This window comes from Macaca nemestrina, chromosome 3 (assembly GCF_043159975.1).
Source record: "Macaca nemestrina isolate mMacNem1 chromosome 3, mMacNem.hap1, whole genome shotgun sequence".
Lineage (NCBI taxonomy): Eukaryota > Metazoa > Chordata > Mammalia > Primates > Cercopithecidae > Macaca > Macaca nemestrina.
The window spans coordinates 115,736,678-115,757,240 of NC_092127.1; the positions used below are offsets into that span (position 1 = coordinate 115,736,678).

At 41.4% G+C, this 20,563-nt stretch overlaps 1 long non-coding RNA gene across 1 annotated transcript; it reads right to left on the reverse strand.

Moving 5' to 3' along the window:
• Window positions 1-8,895: 8,895 nt before the first annotated feature.
• LOC105499568 (uncharacterized) lies at window positions 8,896-19,862 on the reverse strand. Its single transcript, XR_011620575.1, has 3 exons — window positions 19,602-19,862; window positions 19,080-19,184; window positions 8,896-9,343 (listed from the first exon to the last, which is right to left on the reverse strand). It is a non-coding gene; the product is annotated as an uncharacterized lncRNA (long non-coding RNA).
• Window positions 19,863-20,563: the final 701 nt, after the last annotated feature.

Genomic DNA, 20,563 nt, shown 5'->3' on the forward strand with positions numbered 1-20,563 from the left:
GACTGCTGTGCTAGCAATGAGGGAGGCTCCGTGGGCGTGGGACCCTCCCGGCCAGGTGTGGGATATGATCTCCTGGTGTGCCTGTTTGCTTAAAGCGTAGTATTGGGGTGGGAGTTACCCAGTTTTCCAGGTGTTGTGTGTCTCAGTTCCCCTGGCTGGGAAAAGGGATTCTCTTTCCCCTTGCACTTTCCAGGTGAGGCGATGCCTCGCCCTGCTTCAGCTATCGCTGGTGGGGCTGCAGCAGCTGACCAGCACCGATTGTCCAGCACTCCCTAGTGAGATTAACTCAGTACCTCAGTTGAAAATGCAGAAATCACCGGTCTTCTGTGTCGCTCGTGGTGGGAGTTGGAGACTGTAGCTGTTCCTATTTGGCCATCATCCACATTTTCTTAATCCAGTCTATCATTGATGGACATTTCAGTTGGTTCCAAGTCTTTGCTATTGTGAATACACCGCAATAAACATACGTGTGCATGTGTCTTTATAGCAGCATGATTTATAATTCTTTGGGTATATCCTTAGTAACGGGATGGCTGGGTCAAATGGTATTTCTAGTTCTAGATCCTTGAGGAATCGCCACACCATTTTCCACAATGGTCGAACTAGTTTACAGTCCCACCAACAGTGTAAAAGTGTTCCTATTTCTCCACATCCTCTCCAGCACCTGCTGTTTCCTGACTTTTTAATGATCGCCATTCTAACTGGTGTGAGATGGTATCTCACTGTGGTTTTGATTTGTGTTTCCCTGATGGCCAGTGATGATAAGCATTTTTTGTGTGTGTGTCTGTTGGCTGCATGTCTTCTTTTGAGAAGTGTCTGTTCATATCCTTTGCCCACTTTTTGATGGGGTTGTTTGATTTTTTTCTTGTACATTTGTTTAAGTTCTTTGTAGGTTCTGGATATTAGCCCTTTGTCAGATGGGTAGATTATAAAAATTGTCTCCCATTTTGTGGGTTGCCTGTTCCCCCTGATGGTAGTTTGTTTTGCTGTGCAGAAACTCTTTAGTTTAATTAGATCACATTTGTCCATTTTGGCTTTTGTTGCCATTGCTTTTGTTGTTTGTCATGAAGTCTTTGCCCATGCCTATGTCCTGAATGGTACTACCTAGGTTTTCTTCTAGGGTTTTTATGGTTTTAGGTCTAACATTTAAGTCTTTAATCCATCTTGAATTAATTTTCGTGTAAGGTGTAAGGAAGGGATCCAGTTTCAGCTTTCTACATATGGCTAGCCATTTCCCAGCACCATTTATTAAATAGGGAATCCTTTCCCCTTTTCTTGTTTTCATCAGGTTTGTCAAAGATCAGATGGCTGTAGATGTGTGGTTTTATTTCTGAGGGCTCTGTTCTGTTTCATTTGTCTGTATGAATGTAGGAATATCTGTTTTGGTACCAGTACCATGCTGTTTTGGTTACTGTAGCCTTGTAGTATAGTTTGAAGCAGGTAGCGTGATGCCTCCAGCTTTCTTCTTTTGGCTTAGTATTGTCTTGGCAAGGTGGGCTCTTTTTTGATTCCATATGAACTTTAAAGCAGTTTTTTTCCAATTCTGTGAAGAAAGTCATTGATAGCTTGATGGGGATGGCATTGAATCTATAAATTACTTTGGACAGTATGACCATTTTCATCATATTGATTCTTCCTATGCATGAGCATGAAATGTTCTTCCATTTGTTTGTTTCCTCTTTTATTTCATTGAGCAGTGGTTTTTACTTCTCCTTGAAGAGGTCCTTCACATCCCTTGTAAGTTGGATTCCTAGGTATTTTATTCTCTTTGAAGCTATTGTGAATGGAAGTTCATTCATGGTTTGGCTCTCTGTTTGTCTGTTATTGGTGTATAGGAATGCTTATGATTTTTGCACATTGATTTTGTATCCTGAGACTTTGCTGAATTTGCTTATCAGCTTAAGGAGATTTCTGGCTGAGATGATTGGGAGTTCTAAATATACAATCATGTCATCTGCAAACAGGGACAATTTGGCTTCCTCTTTTCCTAATTGAATACCGTTTATTTCTTTCTCCTGCCTGATTGCCCTGACCAGAACTTCTAACATTATGTTGAATAGGAGTGGTGAGAGAGGGCATCCCTGTCTTGTGCCAGTTTTCAAAGGAAATGCTTCCAGTTTTTGCCCATTCAGTATGATATTGGCTGTGGGTTTGTCATAAATAGCTCTTATTATTTTGAGATATGTCCCATCAATACCTAGCTTATTGAGAGTTTTTAGCATGAAGGGCTGTTGAATTTTGTGAAAGGTCTTTTTTGCATCTGTTGAGATAATAATGTGGTTTTTGTCTTTGGTTCTGTTTATATGATGGATTACGTATGTGGAACCAGTCTTACATCCCAGGGATGAAGCCAACTTGATCGTAGTGGATAAGCTTTTTGATGTGCTGCTGGATTCATTTTGCCAGTATTTTATTGAGGATTTTGGCACTGATGTTCATCAGGGGTATTGGTCTAAAATTCTCTTTTTTTGTTATGTCTCTGCCAGGCTTTGGTATCAGGATGATGCTGGCCTCATAAAATGAGTTTGTGAGGATTCCCTCTTTTTCTATTGATTGGAATTGTCTCAGAAGGAATGGTATCAGCTCCTCTTTGTACCTCTGGTAGAATTTGGCTGTAAATGCACCTGGTCCTGGACTTTTTTTGGTTGGTAGGCTATTAATGATTGCCTCAATTTCAGAGCCTGTTATTGGTCTATTCAGGGATTCAGCTTCTTCCTGGTTTAGTCTTCGGAGGGTTTATGTGTGCAGGAATTTATCCATTTCTTCTAGGTTTTCTAGTTTATTTGCGTAGAGGTATTTATAGTATTCTCTGATGGTAGTTTGTATTTCTGTGGGATCGGTGGTGGTATCCCCTTTATCATTTCTTACTGCGTGTATTTGATTCTTCTCTCTTTTCTTCTTTAATAGTCTTGTTAGCAGTTTATCAATTTTGTTGATCTTTTCAAAAAACCATCTCCTGGATTCATTGATTTTTGGAAGGTTTTTTTAATGTCTCTATCTCCTTCATTTCTTTTCTGATCTTCATCGTTTCTTGCCTTCTGCTAGCTTTTGAATGTGTTTGCTCGTTCTTTCAATTGTGATGTTAGGGTGTCAATTTTAGATCTTTCCAGCTTTCTCTTGTGGGCATTAGTGCTATAAATTTCCCTGTACACACTGCTTTAAATGTGTCCCAGAGATTCTGGTGTGTTGTGTCTTTGTTCTCATTGGTTTCAAAGAACATCTTTATTTCTGCCTTCATTTCTTTATGTACCCAGTAGTCATTCAGGAGCAGATTGTTCAGTTTCCATGTAGTTGAGTGGTTTTGAGTGAATTTCTTAGTCCTGAGTTCTAGTTTGATTGCACAGTGGTCTGAGAGATAGTTTGTTATAATTTCTGTTCTTGTACACTTGCTGAGGAGTGCTTTACTTCCAACTATGTGGTCAATTTTGGAATAAGTGTGATGTGGTGCTGAGAAGAATGTATATTCTGTCGATTTGGGGTGGAGAGTTCTGTAGATGTCTATTAGGTCTGCTTGGTGCAGAGCTGAGTTCAATTCTTGGATATCCTTGTTAACTTTCTGTCTTGTTCATCTGTCTAATGTTGACAGTGGGGTGTTAAAGTCTCCCATTATTATTGTGTAGGAGTGTAAGTCTCTTTGTAGGTCTCTAAGGACTTGCTTTATGAATCTGGGTGCTCCTATACTGGGTGCATATATATTTAGGATAGTTAGCTCTTCTTGTTGAATTGATCCCTTTACCATTATGTAATGGCCTTCTTTGTCTCTTTTGATCTTTGATGGTTTAACATCTGTTTTATCAGAGACTAGGATTGCAACCCCTGCTTTTTGTTTGTTTGTTTGTTTGTTTTCTATTTGCTTGGTAGATCTTCCTCCATCCCCTAATTTTGAGCCTATGTGTGTCTCTGTATGTGAGATGGGTCTCCTGAATACAGCAAAGTGATGGGTCTTGACTCTTTATCCAATTTGCCAGTCTGTTTCTTTTAATTCGACCATTTAGCCCATTTACATTTAAGGTTAATAGTATTATGTGTGAATTTGATCGTGTTATTATGATGTTAGCTGGTTATTTTGCTCATTAGTTGATGCAGTTTCTTCCTAGCATCGATGGTCTTTACAATTTGGCATGTTTTTGCAGTGGCTGCTACCGGTTTTTCCTTTCCATGTTTAGTGCTTCCTTCAGGAGCTCTTGTAAGGCAGGCCTGGTGGTAACAAAATCTCTCAGCATTTGCTTGTCTGTAAAGAATTTTATTTCTCCTTCACTTATGAAACTTAGTTTGGCTGGATATGAAATTCTGGGTTGAAAATTCTTTTCTTTAACGATGTTGAATATTGTCCCCCACTCTCTTCTGGCTTGTAGAGTTTCTGCCAAGAGATCCACTGTTAGTCTGGTGGGCCTGCCTTTGTGGGTAACCCAACCTTTCTCTCTGGCTGCCCTTAACATTTTTTCCTTCATTTCAACTTTGGTGAATCTGATAATTATGTGCCTTGGAGTTGCTCTTCTCGAGGAGTATCTTTGTGGTGTTCTCTGTATTTCCTGAATTTGAATGTTGGCTTGCCCTGCTAGGTTGGGGAAATTCTCCTAGATAATATCCTGAAGAGTGTTTTCCCACTTGATTCCATTCTCCCCATCATTTTCAGCTACACCAATCAGACGTAGATTTGGTATTTTCACATAATCCCATATTTCTTGGAGGCTTTGTTCATTTCTTTTTACTATTTTTTCTCTAAACTTATCTTCTTGCTTCATTTCATTCATTTGTTCTTCAATCACTGATACCCTTTCTTTCACTTGATCGAATCAGCTGCTGAAGTTTGTGCATGCATCACGTAGTTCTCGTGCCATGGTTTCCCCTTCATTAGGTCATTTAAGGTCTTCTCTACACTGTTTATTCTAGTTTGCCATTTGTCTATTCTTTTTTCAAGGTTTTTAGCTTCTTTGCGATGGGTTTGAACATCCTCCTTTAGCTCGGAGAAGTTTATTATTACCGATAGTCTGAATCCTTCTTCTCTCAACTTGCCAAATTCATTCTCCGTCCAGCTTTTTTCCATTGCTGGAGAGGAGCTCTGTTCCTTTGGAGGAGAAGAGGCACTCTGATTTTTAGAATTTTCAGGTTTTCTGCTCTGGTTTCTCCCTATCTTTGTGGTTTTATCTACCTTTGGTCTTTGATGATGGTGACATACAGATGGGGTTTTGGTGTGGATGTCCTTTCTGCTTGTTAGTTTTCCTTCTAACAGTCAGGACCCTCAGCTGCAGGTCTGTTGGAGTTTGCTGGAGGTCCACTCCAGACCCTGCTTGCCTGGGTATCACCAGCAGAGGCTGCACAACAGCAAATATTGCAGAGCGGTAAATGTTGCTGCCTGGTTCTTCTTCTGGAAGCTTCGTCTTAGAGGGGCACCCAGCTGTACGAGCTGTCAGTCAGCCACTACTGGGAGGTGTCTTCCAGTCAGGCTACCTGGGGGTCAGGGACCCACTTGAGGAGGTAGTCTGTCCGTTCTCAGATCTCAAACTCTGTGCTGGGAGAAGCACTACTCTCTTCAGAGCTGTCAGACAGGGACATTTACGCCTGCAGAAGTTTGTGCTGCCTTTTGTTCAGCTATACCCTGCCCCCAGAGTTGGAGTCTACAGAGGAAAGTAGGTCTCCTTGAGCTGTGGTGGGCTCCACCCAGTTTGAGCTTCCTGGCCTCTTTGTTTAACTACTCAAGCCTCAGCAATGGCAGACACCCCTCCCCCAGCCTCACTGCCACCTTGCAGTTTGATCTCAGATGGCTGTGCTAGCAGTGAGCGAGGCTCCATGGGTGTGGGACCCTCTGAGCCAGGTGTGGGATATAATCTCCTGATGTGCCTTTTGCTAAGACTGTTGGAAAAGCACAGTATTAGGGTGGGAGTGTCCTGATTTTCCAGGTAACATCTGTCATGGATTCCCTTGGCTAGTAAAGGGAATGCCCCGATCCCTTGCACTTCCCAGGTGAGGCAATGCCCTGCCCTGCTTCGGCTTACACTCCATGGGCTGCACCCACTGTCCAACAAGCCCCAGTGAGATGAACCCAGTACCTCAGTTGGAAATGCAGAAATCACCCGTCTTCTGTGTTGCTCATGCTGGGAGCTGTAGACTGGAGCTCTTCCTATTCGGCCATCTTGGAACCTCCTTTAATGTCAGTTTTTTTCTTTTGTCTCATTGTTCTAGCTAGAAATTTCAGTGTTATGTTGAATAACAGTGGTAAAAGTGGGGATCCTTGTTGTATTCCAGATCTTAGAGGAAAGACGTTCAGTTTTTCCCCATTCAGCATGATACTAGCTGTGAGTCTGTCATGTATGGCTTTTATTATGTTGACATATGTTCTTTCTCTACCCACCAGCTGAGATTTTTAAAATGTCTTTAATATTTATTGGTTCTGATGGATTTTTGTTTGTTTATTTATTTTTTGCTGTCTAACATCTAAACTACCTTCCTGTTTGAAGAATTTTCTGTTGTATTAGTCTTGGCCAAAGGCAGAGCCTGTCTTCCATTATAATAGCTTAAATGATCAAACATATGCATTCCTCTACCTATTAACATCTAGGACCTGGGAAAATGCTATGTTTTCAGCAAAGGAGGGCCTCTTGCCTAGTATTTTAAACCTAGAGCAAATTAGCAAAGAATCAAGGAAGTATATATAGAGTTTTGTTTTGTTTTTCTATATATGGCAATGGTACAAGAAAGAGCATCAAGTGTCTAGTGACTGCAATGTCTAGTGATAGCATGGTATCATCTCCAGTTATAGCATCATTTTTATCTTTAAAGTTTTAAAAAATTCACTGCTGCATTCAGTGAGCTAATCTTTTATAGTTGACCCTTGAATAACATGAGTTTGAACTGGGTACAGTTTTTTTCAACCAATCTCGGATTGAAAATACATTATTTGGCTGGTTACGGTGGCTCACACCTGTAATCCCAGCACTTTGGGAGGCCAAAGCAGGCAGATCACCTGAGATGAGGAGTTTGAAACCAGCCTGGCCAACGTGGTGAAACCAGTCTCTACTAAAAATGCAAAAATTAGCTGGGCATGGTGGCAGGTGCCTGTAATCCCAGCTACTCAGGAGGCTCAGGTAGGAGAATTGCTTGAACCCAGGAGACCGAGGTTACAGTGAGCTGAGATTGCGCCACTGCACTCCAGCCTGCACAGAGTGAGACTTGGTCTCAAAAACAAAAACAAACAAACAAAAAAGAAAATACATTATTTGTGGGATGTATAACCTGTGTATATGGAGAACATTTTCTTATATGTGAGTTCAGTAGAGCCCACTGGTGGACCTGAGTATGCAAGAATTTGAGTATATGCAGGAGGTCCTGGAACCAATCCCCACGTATACTGAGGGGTAACTGTATTTTGGCTATTTGCATATATATGCATAAGTGAGATTGGCTGGTAACTCTTTTCTTGCCCTATGGTTTTTTTTCAGTTTTTGTAACTGAAATTTCAGTTTTTATAACTGATTTTGTAAGGTAAGCCAAAATCATTTTCTGTTGCTTGAGCAAAGGAACCCTGGCTGACAAAGTGTTCTCTTCAGATCTTGTTTTTCATGTAATTTTGGTAATTCCTAATTTTCTATTTGTTTTAAGTAGAAACAAGATTCTGTTTTTTTTTTTAAATCTGTCATCTTGACTAGAGGTCACCTGTTTCATAGCGTGTGCGTGTGTGTGTGTGTGTGTGTTGCCAATACACTAAGTTCCTACCTTTGTTTTCATTTTTCAAAATTAATTTGTTATAAAAATTTATTCTTGACTTATTCCTGAAGAGCGGATAGATATTCATAGGTGGTTAGCATTATCTCTAACTGTCCCATAATTACTCTCTGGGCAGAGATCCTTATCTCAGTGTTGAGAAAGTACCCACGCCCTAGAAGAGTGCCTCTGTGCCGCATCTTCACTAATTCAGAGAGGTCCATGGCGATCTCCTCTGGGAGAAGACTGGGAGTTTCTGTGTGGACAAATGTCCCCAATGACCATATGACTCAAGAGAGATTGTCGCAGACAGGATTTCACAAAGCGGGACTGTTCCCACCCATTCCCTGTTTCCTTCTTCTGTCCTTGTCTTGCCTTTTTTCTGGTCAACTTCTCCCCATCCCCAACTCCAAGTCCTGTCTTGGCTTGCTGATTTCTGGGAATTTGGGATCCAAAGTAGAGAAAATGATGCCCAGAGTTTCGGCCCAGGCCAAGACCTACTACTCAGGAGACTGAAACAGGAGGATCCCTTGAGCCCCCGAGTTCAAGTCCAGCCTGGGCAACATGGTAGGACCCATCTCAGAAACAGAGAAAGAGAGAGAAAGAGAGAGACAGAGAAAGAGAGAAGAAAGAGAGAAAGAGATAGAGAATGGATATGAATGACAGAGTAAAAAAGAAGGTAGGAAAGAGAAAAGAGAAAATAAGGCTTCTGAGAAAGGGAGGAGCATCAAGATTTAGAATAGGACCACTAGGTTCCAAGGCAGTGTTAGAATGCAAGCAAGAATGCTCTGCTGAGATGATGGGGAATTATTGTTGTGGGATATGAACTGGATTTCTTAACTGTTCTTCTAAAATACAATCAATGACTATAATTACCTTTTAATGACCTGATTTCTTCACTTTTTTCTTTAAATGTGCTTAATGTGTAATTCAGCAATATGAGCCCCAGGCTCACTTTTAAGCAGCTGAGCGTAGATTGGCTTCTCCTTGGTTGGCACTTTTCATCTCTCACTTGTGCTAGACTTTACAGTGAGGCTCAAGAATTCCAAATACTATGCATCAAGTACTGTTGAAAAAATCTTCTTGTTGTTATTGTTATTGAAATAGGGTCTTGCTTTATTCCCCAGACTGGAGTGCAATGGTAAGAACACAGGTCACTGCAGCCTCAACCTTCTGCGCTCAAGCAATCCTCCCACCTTACTCTCCCAAAGTGCTAGGATTACAGGCATGAGCCACCATGCCAGGCTGTTCAGTAATTCTTGAAATATATTTTTTCAGTGGTCATGGAGATTTTCAGAACTTGTATTTCATTGTTTCTTTATTGATGTATATGTGGCATTGTTTCCTAGCTACCCCCAATATCCTTTTCCCCTTTCTTCCTTACTAATAAAATTCCCAATGTTTAGGTTGTATCAATGGTGCAGAATAAGGATTACATTTTCTAGCTTCCCTTACAGCTAGGTGTAGCCATGTGAGTAAGTTTCAGCAATGGGATCTACATGGAAGTTGTATGTGGTCCTTCCAGGAAATGTCTTTCAAAGGAGTATCCACCCTTCTTTAGGTCTTCCCATCTTTCTGTTGGTTGAAATGTAGGCACAATGATTGGAGCTGAGCAGCAAACTTGGACCACAGAGTAAGGAGCCTAATTTTGAGGATGGTGGAAGAACAAAGCAGAAGAATTCTGAATCCTTAATCATTGTGGAGTCACCCTATCAGCTGGGCCTATTTTTCTATGGCCTTGTTACATGTATAAGAAAATAAATTTTTGTCTTTTAAACCACTGTTTCTTGGGTCTTCTGTTACATGCAGCCAAATCTAGCTCTAAATTGTATATATATAAAATCAGGTATGCAACCATATATTGTTTAATATGACAAAAAAACACACTTCATTTCTGTTTGTTTGTTATGCATATTGTCTAGTCCTTGGAAACCCCAAAGAATGTGGCATCACAGTTGCAGACTGAATAACTGGAGAACTATTTAAGAGTATAAATGACCAACATGGAGAAACCCTGTCTCTACTAAAAATACAAAAAATTAGCCGGGCATGGTGGTGCATGCCTGTAATCCCAGCTACTCAGGAGGCTGAGGCAGGAGAATCACTTGCATCTGGGAGGCGGAGGTTGTGATGAGCCGAGATTGCCCCATTATACTCCAACCTGGGCAACAAGAGCGAAACTCCATCTCAAAAAAAAAAAAAAAAAAAAAAAAAAGAGAGGGAGAGTGTAAGTGGCAAATGATGCAAGATGATTATTGTTAACACTGATGGGGGCCTAACCAGCAGCAGGAGGGTCCATTCTTCTTATAGAAACTTGATATTTTTCAGATATTCACCCACCCCTGTCAACACAGTGCAGGGAAAGCTGACTGTGTTAGTCTATACTTGCATCGCTATAAAGAAATATCTGAGACTAGATAATTTACAAGAAAAGAGGTAGAAGTTAACCTGCAGAGACCATATAGGTAGCATAGCACTGGCATCTGCTTCTGGGGAGACCTCAGGATGCTTTTACTCATGGCAGAGGGGGAAGTGGGAGCAGACACAACACATGGCTAGAACGGGTCAAGAGAGAGTGAGGGCAGAGGTGCCACACATTTTTTTGTTGTTGTTTTTTTGAGACGGAGTTTTGCTCTTGTTGCCCAAACTGGAGTGCAATGGCACGATCTTGGTTCACTGCAACCTCTGCCCCCGGGTTCAAGTGATTCTCCTGCCTCAGCATCCTGAGTAGCTGGGATTACAGGTACGCACTACCTTGCCTGGCTAATTTTTTGTATTTTTAGTAGACACGGGGTTTCATCATGTTTGCCAGGCTGGTCTCGAACCCCGCCCACCTTGGCCTCCCAAAGTGCTGGAATTACAGGCATGACCCACTGCGCCTGGCCACCACACACTTTTAAAGACCAGATCTCATGAGACTCACTATTGTGAAGACAGCATCAAGTCGTGAGGGATCTGCCCTCATGACCCAAACACCTCCCACCAGGCCCCCCACCTCCTGCATTGGGGATTACAATTCAACATGAGATCTGGGCAGGGACAAGTGTCCAAACTATGTTACTCACCTCATCCCAGCTCTTGGGATGATCTAAGTGTTATCTCATATTTCTGGCAAGAATTTGGTTCATGAATGGCTACATAACCCAAGGTGGGCTACTTAGACTCGAGAAGCAGTTTTCTGGATCTTCTAGGAAAGTTACTTCTCATTTCCTTGGAGAGTTTCTGAAAGCGACCCTTTCTCCCTTTACTTGGCTATTGCTGTTCAGATCCAAGGCCCGACACTGCTGTAACCATCAGCACAAGCTTGAAGATGATGCTGACAGAGACGACAGCAAAGCCAGTCAAGTCACAAGCACATGGAGTCACAGGCACTGGATTTAATACTTTTGAAGCAGGTTCTACCTCAGGGCCTTCAGTGAGGTGAATCGATCAATTTCCAGGTAAGTGATATTGAATTGGATTCTCTACTACTTGCAGTTAAAAACATTCTAAGCTGACATGACCATATGGTGGAAACAAGCCCTCAACTTTGAGCTGAATACTTGGAATCTGCTCCCAGCCCCACCACCAACTGGCTGTGTGCCCATAAGCAAGTCACTCCACCTCTCTGGGCCTTACCTTCCTTATCTGAAAAGGTGAAGCTTTGGGGCTAGATGAGTGGTTCTCAATCATGGGTAATTCTATTCCCATAAGATATTTGGAAAAATATGGGATATTTTTCATTTTGACAATTATGTTTGACAAATGTCACTACTGACATTTAGTGGGCAGGACACAGCAGTGCAGAATTTCTTCAATGCTTGGAATGATCGCACGTGATGAGAATTTGTCACACCTAACAAACCTCTTGAGACACGGCATTAGACGTTCCTTTTATCTCTTTCTTCACTTATGAATCTGGGGGGTCCTTTATTAATCTCTCTTGATTTGCTGTCTTGCTTTTCTCAATCTGTTGGCCTCTATTTGGCTGTCTAAATAGAAGCTACAGAACAGGGTTTCCTGGTTTTGGTCCCTAGAATAATATGCAACAGACCCTGAAGAATTGCTAAGAATTCAGATTCCTGGGCCCAATCTGAAACCTACTGAATCAGCATCAAGATCTCTAGGGTGGGGCACAGTGGGATGTGCCTATAGTCCAAGATACTTGGAAGGCTGAGTGAGGAGGATCTCTTAAGCCCAGGAGTTCAAGTCCAGCCTGGGTAATATAATGAGACCCTGTCCTTAAAAAAACCAAAAACCAAAAAAATGTCCCTAGGTTACCTTTATGTAAGCTGTAATTCACTTTATATATTGTCTACCTAGGCCACAATGCCAACAATGTAAGTTTTTTTTTAAAATAAAAGTCACTTACAACATTTAAAAAATAAAGTATCATTCATCTTGGTAGTATTTGAGTTCTTTACATAAATTATTTTACTTAGCCTCACAGCAACTTCATTTAAATAAGCTGCTCTCCCCATTTTACAGAAAAGAAGAACTAAAGAACCAAAGTTCTTATCTTCATTTCATAGGTTAAGGAAAGAGCTGCTCTGTCTTTACAAGCTAGCAAATGTTAAGGGCTTGGACTTGAGCCCAGATTTGCTTGAGCCCAAAGCCTGACTCATGCCATTATACTCTGCCAGTCCATGCTGTTCCCTGTCTTTGATAATAGCTAGCAAAGACACACACCGGAGAAATGGCCCAGCTGCTATTTGCAGCCACACCGTTCACACAAATGATGTACATTAAAATATATGTGACATATGTGATTCAATATACTGAGTATGAATAATATTCAGTTAATAAAACAACATGTAGAGTATGATACCATTTGTTAGCTATATACCAAAATGTTAACAGTAGGAGGGATTACAGAATATATATTTTTAATGTACTGACATAACTCAAGCATGACAGAGATGGCTGGCTGAAACTCATGTTTCCCTCTTCCTTAGTTTAGAGTTATCACTTGGACACAGATGTCCAATCAGGGACTACATTTCCCAGCCTCCTTTGCATTCAGATCAGAACATATGACTAATTCTCACCAGTGCAATGTGAGCAAAAGTGATGTATCATTTCCGGGGTGGGGCTTTGTTTTGTGCTCCCCTCCACCCTCTGTTAGCTAGGTGCAGAGGACTCCAAGGAAACAGAAGCTATTAGACCCTCAACTTGGAAGGAGTCTAGGTTCCTAAATGACAATGTGGAGGAACAGCCACTGTCTGAACTCAACCATTCAGTTACCAAACTGAACTGTTCAGTTTAGTTACCCACCTGAACTGTTACATGAGCAAGAAATAAACTGTTACCTGAACTGTTACATGAATAAGAAATAGACTGTTGTGCTATGTCATGGAAATTTGGGGTTTATTTGTTATAGCAGCTAGTGTTACCCTACCTAATATGAGTAATACATACTGACAATTACACTTTTCATTTTCTTCTTTTTATATGTGTGTGATTTTAAAAATAGTAATAAACAACATTTTTGGGATTCAAAGTTGTAGTTACAGCAAGGAGTATCCTTACTGGTTTTAACTCTCAAAACTCGCATCATCTAAAGAAAACTGGAGGGATCTACGAAGTAAGGAATAAAAGGCTGGCAGATTGACTAGCTGCCTCTCAACATTTCTTTTTACATGGAAGCTGACCATATATAGAAAGTCATCTAAATAGCCTTGAGTTATTACTGCACCAAAGGGACAAATCAGTGTCAAAAATTTGGGAACTTGCTGCCCAAAATTTTGCTTTTCCTTCAGTCGAATGGCATTTTCCACATAATAAGTACATATGAACATGGGGCGACAGATCGCAAAGTGCTCCTAAGGGTATAAAGAAGAATAGATAAAAGATTTTCCTGTCCTTTGTCATGGTACCTTGCATGGATGAAGCTTACTGTAATACCTAATTGGCTACAAAGAATCACAGGGTTTTAGAAAAACTGAATGAAATGGTTATGCTGCAGCATCTTATCCAACAACTCATAATGAATTGCAGTAACATAATCCAAAGGCATTGAACATGAAGCTGACTTCACCATGGGGCTGCATGAGAACCCTGAAGAGTGTACGACAGCCACATTGTGGACAGGTTTTAATAAGTTTAAGATTTCATCAAAAATGAAAAAGAAGATGAAAGAAAAATTTGTAATTACTTCAACAGAAGAAACCAGAATAGCTTAATTACTTAGAATGAGAATTAAAGTACAAAATAAATATTTGGCGAGAGTTTAGCTATAAATACAGGGGAATATTTATTTTCATGGGCAAGATAAAGGTAAAATTATCATATTTTATTTCTCATGGTTCAGTGATTACTGTGTTCTTTGCTTTTAATGTCTGTGTGATGACAGAGATAGATCTTTGTGGACAGAGGTTTTATTTCAAATGGATCATTCCTGCTTCCTGGCTGTGTCCACACAAAACCAAAATATCTAGATAAGTGGTATCCAGTTGTAAAAATGCCAAATGATGCCAAGGTTTCTGGTATTTCTAAATATCTGACTGTTGGTACAAATGTTTCCAAATATGTAGATGTAGGCATTAGCAGTTTAGTTGACAAAACTCAGATAAGTACTGGACTTTCTACTTTTAGCATACTTATTTTTAGCACAAGATTCTACCTATGCTTAGTAATGGATGATAGAGTAACTGCTTCAAATTCTTGACCCCAGGAAAGGCCCACATATTCAGGGAGGTCTGAGACAAGCCACTATCCCTTCAGCCTTCTATGGGTACCATTTCCCTGTCACATGAAATCTAGTAAGTCCTGCAAACAGTACTGAGTTATTACTGTCCTAGAGAGGCAAAGGCACAACAAAGATGTTGTGATGACCTAATGGCCATCCTAGTGCTGAGCACCCAGTAAGTACACGAGAAAATCTGGCAATACAGAGAATGTTCACAGATTGCCTTTACCACTTCTGTCCACTTATCAGCATCTGAAGCTACATCTTCATATGGATGAATTTCCTGTGTTCCTATCTGAAACCCATCCTTCCACTTTGCACTAGACCGCTTTCCCTCTTGCCTACCCAAGATATTGTTCCAACAGTTCTTCTCTCTCCTACATTGGAACGTTTTCTCTCCTTCTACAGGATCCTTCCTATCTGCAGACACACACGCTGTTGTTTCTCCTGTTCTTCAGCATGCACAGGCACGCAGGCACCGGCACACACTGCACTTTCCTTTGATGAATACTTCCCCAGCTAGCTACTGTCGTACTTGTTTGAGAGCAAAACGCTTTCCAGATATGTCTGTACTCACTGTCTCTAAGCTTTATCCCCTCACTTTCTCTTAAACCCACTCTTATCCACCTTTTAGTTCTACCCATTCCATCAAATCTGCCCTCCTTGGCTGAGGCTGCTGGATCCACCCAACAGTTCTCAGCCCTCCTTTTAACTTAATCCCTTAGTAGCATTTGATACTTTGGGTCACTCCCTTCTTTTTTTTTTTTTTTTTTTGAGACAGAGTCTCGCTCTGTCACCCAGGCTGGAGTGAGTGGCACGATCTCGGCTCACTGCAAGCTCGGCCTCCTGGGTTCACGCCATTCTCCTGCCTCAGCCTCCCGAGTAGCTGGGACCACAGGCGCCCACCACTGCGCCCGGCTAATTTTTTGTATTTTTAGTAGAGACGGGGTTTCACCGTGTTAGCCAGGATGGTCTCGATCTCCTGACCTCGTGATCCGCCCGTCTTGGCTTCCCAAAGTGGTGGGATTACAGGCTTGAGCCACCGTGCCCGGCCAGGGTCACTCCCTTCTTGATCTTCTTTCTGTTTCACTTGTTTTCCAGGACACCAGACCCTTCTAGTTTTCTGCCTATAGTGCTTGCTTCTTCTCAGTCTCCTTTGCTGTTTCTTCCTTCCCCTCCAACCTTATTTTATATTTTGCTTTTATAGATGAGGTCTCGCTTTGTTACCTAGGCTGGAGTGCAATAGTGCAATCATAGCTCACTGCAGCTTTGAACTCCCAGGCTCAAGCAATCCTCCTGCCTCAGCCTCCCTGATAATTGGGACTACAGGAGCACACCCACTCCCAGCTAAGTTTTTTATTTTTTTGTAGAGATGGAGTCTTGTTTTGTTACCCAGACTGGCCTTGAACTTCTGGCTTCAAGTGATCCTCCTAATTCAGGCTCTCAAAGTACTGAGATTATAGGTGTGAACCACTGCACCTGGCACACACAACCTAGCTGGAGTATCTGAGAGTATAGACGTCGGAACTTTTCTTTGCTTGATCTAACTACAGTTTTTTGGAGATTTTATTTAGTCTTATCGTATATTTTGAATGTTTGTATCCCCCTCAAATTTAAATGTTAAAAACGTAATCATCGGCTGAGCGCAGTGGCTCAAGCCTGTAATCACAGCACTTTGGGAGGCTGAGGTGGGCAGATCACCTGAGGTCAGTAGTTCGAGACCAGCCTGACCAACATGGTGAAACCCTGTCTCTACTAAAAATACAAAAATTAGCTGGGCGTGGTGGTATGCACCTGTAATCCCAGCTACTCAGAAGTCTGAGGCTGGAGAATCACTTGAACCTGGGAGGCAGAGGTTGCAGTAAGCCAAGATTGCACCACTGCATTACAGCCTAGGCGACAGAGTGAGACTCCATCTCAAAAAAAAAAAAAAAAAAAATAGTAATAATCAATTCGATGGTATTATGTGGGGGCATCATGAGACCAAAGCTCTCACTAATGGGATCAGTACCCTTTAAAAAGAGGCCCTGGAATGCTGCCTGGCCCCTTTTGCCATGTGAGGACACAGTGAGAAGACATATGTCCATGAAGAAAATGGGTTCTCACCAGACCCTGAATCTGCTGGCACCTTGATCTTGGACTTCCCAGCTTTCAGAACCATGAGAAATAAATTTCTCTTGTTTAGTCATATTGTGAGGTATTTTGTAACAGCAACCTGAATGAAGTAGCTTTAAAAACACCATGCTGATGACAATGACTCCTGAATTTATTTCATAATTCCAGCCCTTTCTCCCACACTCCAGAAGTACATCTATTAATATCTCCACTTGGATGTCTAATAGACAAGCTCAACTCCTGATCCCCCATCTCAGTTAAAGGCAACTCCACCCCCCAGGTGGTTTCATCAAAAGCCGTGGAGCGAATCCTGTACTCCTATTCTTCTCACAGCCTACATCCAATTCTGGCTCTATAAAAATCCCATTGGTGCTACCTTCAAAACATATCCAGTGTCTAACTACTTTTGGCTACCTTCACTACTTCCACCCCGGCTGGTGTCACCATAACTGTGCGTGCGTGTGTGTGTGTGTGTGTGTGTGTGTGTGTTTTGAGATGATCTCTTGCTCTGTCACCCAGGCTGGAGTGCAGTGGCTCCATCATAGCTTACTGCAACCTTGAACTCCTGGTCTCGAGTGATCCTCCCACCTTGGCCTCCCAAAGCACTAGGATCACAGGCATGAACCACCATGGCCAGCTCAATTACTTGATTTTGATGCTCATAATCTATTGTTTGTCTTCTCTCTCCCCTGACTGGAATGTGAGTTCCATGAGGGCCAGAGTCTTCATCTGTTTTGTTCACTGATGTACCACAGGTGGAGAGAACAGAGCCTGACATACAGAGGACCCTCAATAAATATTTGTCGAATGCATTAAATCAGTAAGTAGAAAAATCAGGTTGTAAGATTCTCCTGGTAATGATGATGATGATGATCATGATGATGCTGATGATAGCTATCTTTTATTGAGCACCTACAATGTGCCATTGACAGGCTATGCACTTAATCTCATTCCATCTGCAAAACCACCACCTGGCATAGATACCTTTATTTACCCTATTTTTCAGATGGAGTCTGAGGCACAGAAAATTTCTGTAACGAGGCTGGTCCAAGCGCAGTGGTGTTTACAACTAATAGATCACAACCAGTTAGATATCTCTTTGTTCCTTCTCCATTCCCACTGCTTCACTGGACTAGCCTTTAAAAACTTTAAAAAATATTTGAAAAAGAGAGCATTTTTGTAATTTGCCCTAGGTCACCATCACCGGAGGAGGCAGAGCCAAGATTAAACCCAGAGCTGCGTGCTCAACTTCCCCACTATTCTTACGCATTTCTGGAGTGAGTATTAATTGGTGCAGCTTTTCTGGAGGGTAATTTGACCTCAGCTTTAAAAAGGATATGTTCATACCTTTTATTGCAGAGAACTACTGACAGATATGCACGAAAGTCTATGCACACCACTGTTAACACAAACAACCAACCAAACAAATAAAAAATCAGGAAGAACCCAAGTTATTCAGAGCAGGTACATTCATACAATAGAAAACTATGTAGCTAATGATACAACACTTTAAAAGAATGTAATGACGTGGAAAAACCTTCACACCATGTGGTAAGCAGAAACAAAAGAATAACAAGAAACCAGGACATAAAACTGCATACATGTCATGATCTCCTAATTTAAAAAATGTATGCATAAAAAAACTGGAAGGATGACACCAAAATGTTAATAATGGTTCTCATCATACTGCGATTATGGGTGCCTTTTATATTCTTCTGAATAAATTTATGTGTAGCTTTTTATAGAAAAAATAATAATAATTATTATTATTTTAGAGATGGAGTCTGGCTCTGTTGCCCAGGGCTGCAGTGCAGTGGTATGATCATAGCTCATGGCAGCCTCCAAACTCCTGGGCTCAAGCAATCCTCCCACCTCAGCCTCCTGGGCAGCTGGGACTGCAGGTGTGTGCCACCACACCTGATTTTTAATTTTTTTTTGTAGAGATAGGGTATCACTTTGTTGCCCAGGCTGGTCTCAAACTTCTGGCTTCAAGCGATCCTCCTGCCTTGGCCTCCCAAAGTGCTGGGATTATAGGCATGAGCTACCATGCCCAGCCAAAAAACGTTATTTTTAAAAGGAGTCTCTGCTTCAACATTAAAATGTGCTTTTCCATTTATAAAATATGTTAATAAAATTTATTACAAAATTACACATACCTGAATAGCTGAAATAAAAGATTAGATATCCATGAAATATCAAAGGGATCCTAACAAGTTAGAATGCAACAACTATATTTCATATATCCAATTTTTTCCAATATATATATCCATATATCAATTTTTCCACATATCAAATTTTTGTGTTGCATATCCTCATCTGGATAAAACATACTGAACCATTTCATTTAAGCACACTAGGTTTTCAATGTATTAGTGAGGTTTAGCTTCTCTTTCCCTTTCTTTTGGAGATATATGCCTTAAAAAGATGTTAAGTTCTCTTTAGAGCACTTGGTTCTCTTAACCAGGAGAGAAGTATCTCATTCCATAGCAGAGTGCCTCGATAAGTTGTTTCAAGGACATTGCAAATAAAATGTATTTACACTGTATCATCACATTAAGAAATTACTGTATCAAACACATTCCTAGGCAATACTTACATATAATCTCTCTTTTAACTCCATTCCTGGAGAATTACCTTCTTTACTTGCAAAACATCACTTTTTTTCTCCTGATTACAAGTCCTTCTGAGAGCCAGCAGAAACCTATATGGTGCAAGTGAGTACTGTGGGTTTTCTTAACATCAAAAATAAGATCAATGCCTGAATGATTAGTTAACTTACTAAACAAAGAAAGAAAAGGATACCTTTGAATTCGCTCACAGAACAACTTGAAAGATTAAAAAATGTTAATGTTTCTAGGTTAATAGTTATGCGACTTAAGTGACTTTTAAAATATATAATTCCTGAAGCCCAGATAGAATCTTAACATTCTTGTGGGTTTAAAGATGAAATGTTTCAAAGGATTGGGAGTGAATGTATTAACAGAGAGGCTATGAAGAGAATGAAAGAGCTGACTGAAGGTGCCACGCTGCGGGGGAACACACACACACCAGTGTGCACACATGTGCACAGCCACACACATGTGCACGCATGCATACACACACACACACACACGCACACCTGTTCATACAGCTCCTACAGCAAACTGGGCTCAGTTTTGAGAACCTGAATATGAGCCTGCTCAAGGGAATTAGTCCAGCCTAGGTCAGCATAGCCCGAGAGACAGCACCAGCTATCGAAGAAAGAACATAGGAGCCATCAACATGGAAACCAGAAACAATGACTGGAGACCTGAATTCCAAACCTGGAATGTAGAATATACAGGAATGGAGAAGCACATTGTTTTCAGAGAATCCCAGAGCTGAAACATAGGGAATAAGAGGAGAAGAATAATTAACATGTATGAAATCCAGAAATCCCGTGGACCAGTGATGACCAGCAAAATGGCTGGCCAGGGCTGGAATCCCCGAGGGCCGCTGCCTGTGGCTAGTTTTCCCAGCATACCCTAACCTCTTTCAGTGCTGCCGGGACCTTTGCCCTTCTTGTCTCAGGCCCACCCTCCTGCAACCCTTCAGTAGGGAAGAAATGTCTTCCTGGGAGATCCCTCTCCTAGGGTCACGACCTTCAGGGAGCCGTCAGGCCAGACTATCAGGTTTTCTGAGGCCATAGGGAAGGGAAGGCCACCATGCCCTCTCAGAGGCCCCTGCGTGGAGCCCGTGGTGTCTGGCATCTTCACCTTTCTAGTTGGGTATTATCATATCCACTTTTATTCATGAGGAAATTGAAGCTTACTCTGGGTTATTCAGTTCAAAATTAGCAATATCAGGTTTTAAAATTTCTTCTACTGTTCTTCAAAACTCAGATTCCTATTTTTTTTTTTTTTTTTTAGACTGAGTCTCACTCTGTCGCCAGGCTGGAATGCGGTGGTGCAATCTTGGCTCACTGCAACCTCCACCTCCAGGGTTCAAGCGGTTCTCCTGCCTCAGCCTCCTGAGTAGCTGGGACTACCGGTGTGTGACACTATGCCTAGCTAATTTTTGTATTTTTAGTAGAGACTGGGTTTCACCATATTGGCCAGGATG